Below are 6,741 nucleotides of genomic sequence, written 5' to 3' on the forward strand. Positions count from 1 at the left end.
ACATTATATGTTAAAAAAAAAAAAAAAAAGGAAGAAGATAGCAGGAGGGGAAGAATGAAGGAGGGGAAATTGGAGGGGGAGACGAACCATGAGAGACGATGGACTCTGAAAAACAAACTGAGGGTTCTAGAGGGGAGGGGGGTGCAGGGAAGGGTTAGCCTGGTGATGGGTATTAAGGAGGGCACGTTCTGCATGGAGCACTGGGTGTTATACGCAAACAATGAATCATGGAACACTACATCAAAAACTAATGATGTAATGTATGGTGATTAACATAACATAATAAAAAAAAATAAAGTAGAAAAGAGTAACTTTACATAGTAAAAAAGCCTGGAAGTTACCACATTAGTCAAATGATCAAAATAAACATTATCAGTAATGGGACAAATTGAAATCACACTCTACTAAGATGGAATACATCAAGAAGAATACAGAATTATTTCTGAGATACTTCTGCCTAAAATACATAATCTAAATCTAACATGAGAAAACATCCGCCAAACCCAGGTTAGAGGTGCCACTGCCTTATGGAGTGTGAGCATAAAAGCCCATTTTGGGGGGCACAGGGAGGGGAAAGAGAAAACTGACCTGCTATGGACAATTGTTCTTCCTTTTTCTGATTCAGTACTGGGTTCCAGATAGAACGAACATATTAAATTCTTCTGAGAAGGTTCTCTGAAGAGAAGTGATGATGTTACATGGAACAGAGCACTTTTGTTCTGGATCTGAGACTCAGACACAGCTGGAATTTTCCCTCCCTGCAAGTACATCCACCAAACCTTTGGCTGAAGGAACAAGCCTCCTGAGTTGCACTCTAATTGGATTTCTCTGGACTTAGTGACCTCCACATGGAAGTGAGGATCTAGGCTAAGAACTGGGAAGAGAAAGAGAGAGATGTCAGGTTCTAAACTCATTTCCCTGCACACATGTTCCTGCCCTCCTCCTGAAGAGTTATTGCTATGGACTAGACCCCAATGTATGGGGCAGGAAACTGAGGCTCTGAAGTCTTGGCAACAAAAGATAGGGATCTAGACTCCTGAGCTAGATAGGAGCCCAACACAGTCCAACACAAATAGTCCCTACCCATTTCTAAACCTCTACCTTCGCCCCAAATACTTCTGCATGCCTTCCTTAAACTGGTCCCTTCCAATTTTGTACAGGTACACCACCTGGGAGGACAGGGAACGGAATCAGCTTACCTGTATGTTGGTAGTGCTTTAAATGGGAAAAAGGAAGCAGGGCAGATCAGGGCAGAACCACCGGGTTCACAGGGCCCTTGGATTTCAAATGTGTCTGAAAAGAGAAAGAGAACAGAGATGGAGTCTGGGAGGAGTGGAGGTAAATTTGGGCAGTTTGGGAGACTTGACTTACATATACATGGTTGGCTATTTTCACCCTCCTAAAGTCCTGGGGACAAGGTCTGAAAAGGGATAGCTACTGGATCACGGGGGTCTCTTTTCTGACCTGAACATACACATAGAACTAGGAAGGGGTTGGAGATGTTGGAGGTGGGAGGGGTAAGACTGGACAGGGGTGAGGCAAGCAAGGTGCTCAGGGCACAAAATTGAAGGACATACTCGCTCTCAAGTCATGCAAGTAACCGTGAGAGTGAGAAAGTGAGTACCTCTTTACATTTGTTGACACATAATATTAACCATCACCAGCCGCCCCTTGTCAACTTGGCACCCATACATATCTCCTTATACCATACTTAATCTCTGAATTAAGACAACAAGAAGCAGTTTTCTTTCAGCTGTCAAGACCAGCAATATAACTTCACTATCCTACCTCAGGAGTATATTAACTCTCCAGCCTTATATCATAATTTAGTTTGCAGGAACTCTGATCATCTTTCTCTTCCTCAATATATGACACTGGGTCCATTATAATGAGATGACATTATGCTGACTGGACCTACTGAGCAAAGGAGTGACTACTCTAGACTTACTGGTCAGGTATTTGTGTGTCAGAGAGTGGGAAATTAATCCAACAAAAATTCAGAGGCCTTCTACCTCAGTGAAATTTCTTGAGGTCCAATGGTGTGGGGCATGTAGAGATATTCCTTCTGAGATTAAGGATAAAGTGCTGCATCTTGTCACTCCTACAACAAAAATACAGGCACAATGTCTAGTGGGTTTTTTTTTTTTTTTTGGAGTCAACCTATTTCTCATTTGGGTGTGCTACTCCAGCCCATTTCCCAAGTGACCCAAAATGCTACTAAATTTTTTGGAATGTATGGTAACTCTAAGTTTAATAGTTTGAGGAATTGCCAGACTGTTTTCCAAAGCAGCTATACTCTTTAACATTCCCCCCAACTGTATATCAGAGCTCTAATTCTCCTACATCCTCATCAAAAATACTTATTTTCTGTCTTTTGGATTATAGCCATTCTGTGAGTGTGAAGTGGTATCTCATTATACCTTGATTTATATTTCCTTAATGGCTAATGATGTTTAGCATTTATATATTATTATTGACCATTTGTATATGTACTTTGGAGAAATGTTTACTTTAATCCTTTGCTCATTAAAAAAAAAAATACAAAGCATTCCCATATACTCCCCCTCTCCCCAGCCTCCCTACTATTAACATCCTATACCAGAGTGGTACATTTGTTACAATGATGAATCTACACTTATATCTCATTATCACAAGTCCATGTGTCAACTTGGCTAGGTTATAGTACCTGGTTGCTTGGTGAAAGCCTAGATGTTGCTCTGAAGGCCTTTTAAGATGTGTTCAACATTCAAATCAGCAGACTTTGAGTAAAGCAGCTTACCCTCTATAATGTAAGTGGGCCTCATCCAATCAACTGAAGTTCTTAAGAGAACACACTGAAGTCGTTTACAAGGAAAGAACTCTGCCTCCAGATTGCCTCTGAACTAAAGACTGCAACACTGACTCCTGCTGAAATTTTCAGTTTGCTGCTCATCCCAGCAAACTTCAGACTTGTGAGCCCTCACAACTGTGTGAACCAATTTCTTAAAATACACACACACACAGAAACACAGAAACACCGAAACACCTCCTATTCATTCTGTTTCTCTGGAGAACCCTGACTAATACAAGGGGTGAAGGCTAAGGCACGTGGGGTTTCTTTTTTGGGGGGATTCTTTTTGAAGTAATAAAAAGGATCAAAATTGATATGGTGATATTCACTGTGAATATACTAAAAATCATTGAATCACACACTTTAAATGGATGAATTCTATGGTATGTGAATTATATCTCAATATATCTGTTAAAAATATCTCTAAGTACAAAATAAAAATATTTTAAGCATATTAATTAAAAATGTAAAGGTGACATTGAAGGAGAAATAGCTATGAGTTGAAGGTAGTTTACTTGAACAGAAATTAGAGGTAGAGGGAACCTGGGTGGCTCAGTTGGTTAAGAAACTGCCTTCAGCTCAGGTCATGATCCCAGGGTCCTGGGATCGAGTCCCACATCTGGCTCCTTGCTCTGCAGGGAGCCTGCTTCTGCCTCTCCTTCTGCCTGCTATTCCACCTGCTTGTACTCTCTCTCTCTGTCAAATAAATAAATAAAATTGTTTAAAAAAAATTAAAAAAAAGAAATTAGAGGTAGAAATTACTCAACCATTATCTCTTCAAATATTTCTTCTGTCTGATTTCTTTCTTTCTCTCTTTTCCTTGTTGGACTCTAATTACAAATGTGTTAGACTTATTTTTTTATTTGCCCCATATCTCCAGATGCTCTATTTTATTTGTTTTTGGTTTTTTCCCTCTGGTTTCTTTGCGTTTTACTGCAGATTTCTATTTGATTTATGTTCAAGTTCAAGGATTTTATACTCTGGTGATTCCGGTGTACTATGAGCTAAATGTTTTTAAAATCATTAAAAGCTGGGGGGTACCTGGGTGTCTCAGTCAGTCAAGCAGCCAACTCTTGGTTTCGGCTCAGGTCATGATTTCATGGTCCTGGGATAGAGCCCTGCGTTGAGCTCCATGCTCAGTGGGGAGTCTGCTCAAGGATTCTCTTCCTCTGTTCCTCCCCACTGCTCAAGCACTCTCTCTTAAATAAATAAATAAATCTTTTTTAAAAAGCATTAAAAGGATTAAAGGAATGGTAGTCAAGGAGCCAGTACTACACATTAAGGTCACATCACCACTAGGTTTCACAGTCAGGAAACTATTTCTGCTACCCAAAGTTCAGAAAACTAGGAAACCAATGCTGCTGTCACAAAGCTGTTGGCTGAACGATAGAATGTGGAATCTGGCCACTGCAAAAAGTCTCGCCAGCCGAAGTCCATACATCAGCTGCCACCACCCAATAAGAATGGCCTCTACCTTCCTTCCATCTTCCAAATCTAACACAAATGTACCTCATTGGAAGAGCCTAAATTACATTCAGAATTCTAGTAACAAGTGAGTCTGTGAAATGAAGTTTTTACCTTTCCAAAATCTGCAATATAAGGAGAGGTTGAGAATATAGAAGAGGTAGAAACAATTGCTAAATGCCAGTAGACAATAGATAGTACATTCCACCCCTCTGCTGACATAATATTGATACACAGAATTCTACCATATTTAAATTTCCAATCAACAAAATAGCAGCTATAATATAATATAATATAACATAATATAATATAATATAGCTATCCCTCATGTAAATGAAAATGCACTTACCCTCTATCCATAAAAAAGGGCTTACACCCAAAGCCCCATCACTCTCAGTATTCATCTACTGGTGATGTTCTTTTCTCTTCCACCTCAGCCACAATCCCATCTTGATAATCTAATGAACCAAATTATAAAATTAAGTACCACCAATATACCTTATATAAAGTAGTAAGGGAGAGGAAGAGTGGAATAAAGGAAATCGGCTAATAAATACATCAATATTCATGACAAAGCAATATGCATAATGACCACAATTCTCATTTCTCTAAGTGGTCACAAGACGATAGTTGGTATTTATAATGACCTTCTTCCACTACCAGTTCCACGATCCTTTTGCCTCAGTTAGCACCTCACCTAGTCAGTGTTTTTACTTGGTAAGGTCATCCAAATCTTCATTTGTAAAAGGTCTGAGCCATTCATGGTTATCTCGTGTTGGCTTGCTGTGATCTTCCATTTACCTTTCCTACTCAGTTCTTGATACCAGGAAATACCTCTCCCCATTGGATCCTTTTTACATCAGTCAGGGCCGCGTCATGAAAAAATAAACCACCCTAGGAAATTTAAACATAGGAATTCAATATAAGGCGTTACTTATACTGATGTTGGAAGACTGAATGAAAGAGCCAAAAGGGACATGTGAGGGAAGGCAAATATTAGTAACCTAAGGAAGCAGCAGACCACCCTTGGGACTGAAGAAACCACAGGGAAGAGACAGGATTACCAGAATTTGCAGATGTGGAGGAGTGGCCTTCACATAGCTGGTGCTCAAACTGAGGGGATATGGTATAACTGGTACTAGGAGTGCCATTAAGGAGCTGTTCCCTGATGCTGGAAGGACACTAACAGGAGCTGGAAGCAGGAAGGAAGTCCTATACCCTCTCTTCTCTCTTTCCAATTTCCCACCAGTGTCTCCCATTGGCACCACCTAACTGGAGGAAGCCAGCTAGCAAGGAAATCTAGGAAAAGTATTTTGCAGGGTCCCAGCTCCAACATCTCAGAACAGAATATAGAATAGTGGGCTTAGGTCTATGAGATAAGAGATAAGTAAAAGAGATGCACAATATATCCCTCAGCCTACTCAGTATCCAATCACACCCCTTTACCCATAACTAAACTTCCATACAACGACAGTAACAACTTCATGCTGCCTCCTAAGAAGGTGCAACTAACATTTATACAAAGGAAGACACTGTCACCTGAAAAGGGGAGACAGAGCCCAGAAGCCATCATATCCATCTCTGGATGAGGTTAACTTTTGTTTTAATTGGTCAAATTCCACCTGCATATTTTGTAACCTAAATATCAAATTGTAAGGTTAATCCCAATGAACAATTCCTATGTAAAATAATAGAGAAAAAGAGTAAGGAAAATAGTTAATACATACTAATATACACATAAAAGCAAGGGGTAGAATAGTATCTGCTATAGTTCTCATTTCTATAAATGATCTCAATGCCGTAATTGAGTTTTACACTTTCTTATTCCACTGACTTGTTCCTCTTTCCTTCAGCTATTACCTCAATTGATCAAGGTTCACAAGCTTGTGAAATGACCCAAGTCTTCATTTTTAAAGGGTCTGAAGATTTAGCAGTCCTACCTTTATTGGGTCACTATAGTACACCTAGAGAATACCCTGGTTTCCGGATAGTTCTCTTCGCCCCATTGTGCAGCGGCAATCCAATTTTTTCTTGGAAATTAGAATCAATCACCTCAGCCACTGCAGTCACACCCTTCTTTATATGTTAGATCAGTGACATAAGGAGCCCAACATTGCCAGGTGACTTCCAATTCAATGGAACTATTGCATGTCTCCTAACAAAAACATTCTTTATGCATTAAGCCCTCTAAAATCAGCAGTGACCAAACACATAAAGATGGAAAGAAAAAATGTTGCAGTTTTTTGGGTAGTAAAAGAAGCAATTCCCGCTTTACCTCCTTAATTTCTAGCCCTGTGTATTCTAGCTAAAAGATAAATAGAATTGTATATTGGTTGCTAGATAAGCATATGTTCCACATTGTAGAATAGCATCCAACCTCCAAAAGTATTGTTTCCCAGCTAATGTAACTGGACCATTCTACTAGCCTGCAAAGCCAGCTTTTCTCA

At 39.7% G+C, this 6,741-nt stretch overlaps 1 long non-coding RNA gene across 1 annotated transcript; it reads right to left on the reverse strand.

Moving 5' to 3' along the window:
- Window positions 1-347: 347 nt before the first annotated feature.
- On the reverse strand, window positions 348-2,178 carry LOC116625208. The gene is made up of 3 exons (XR_004298026.1): window positions 2,013-2,178; window positions 1,200-1,293; window positions 348-874 (listed from the first exon to the last, which is right to left on the reverse strand). It is a non-coding gene; the product is annotated as an uncharacterized LOC116625208 (long non-coding RNA).
- Window positions 2,179-6,741: the final 4,563 nt, after the last annotated feature.

The sequence above is a fragment of the Phoca vitulina genome, unplaced genomic scaffold, assembly GCF_004348235.1.
Source record: "Phoca vitulina isolate PV1807 unplaced genomic scaffold, GSC_HSeal_1.0 scaffold74, whole genome shotgun sequence".
Taxonomy (NCBI): Eukaryota; Metazoa; Chordata; class Mammalia; order Carnivora; family Phocidae; genus Phoca; species Phoca vitulina.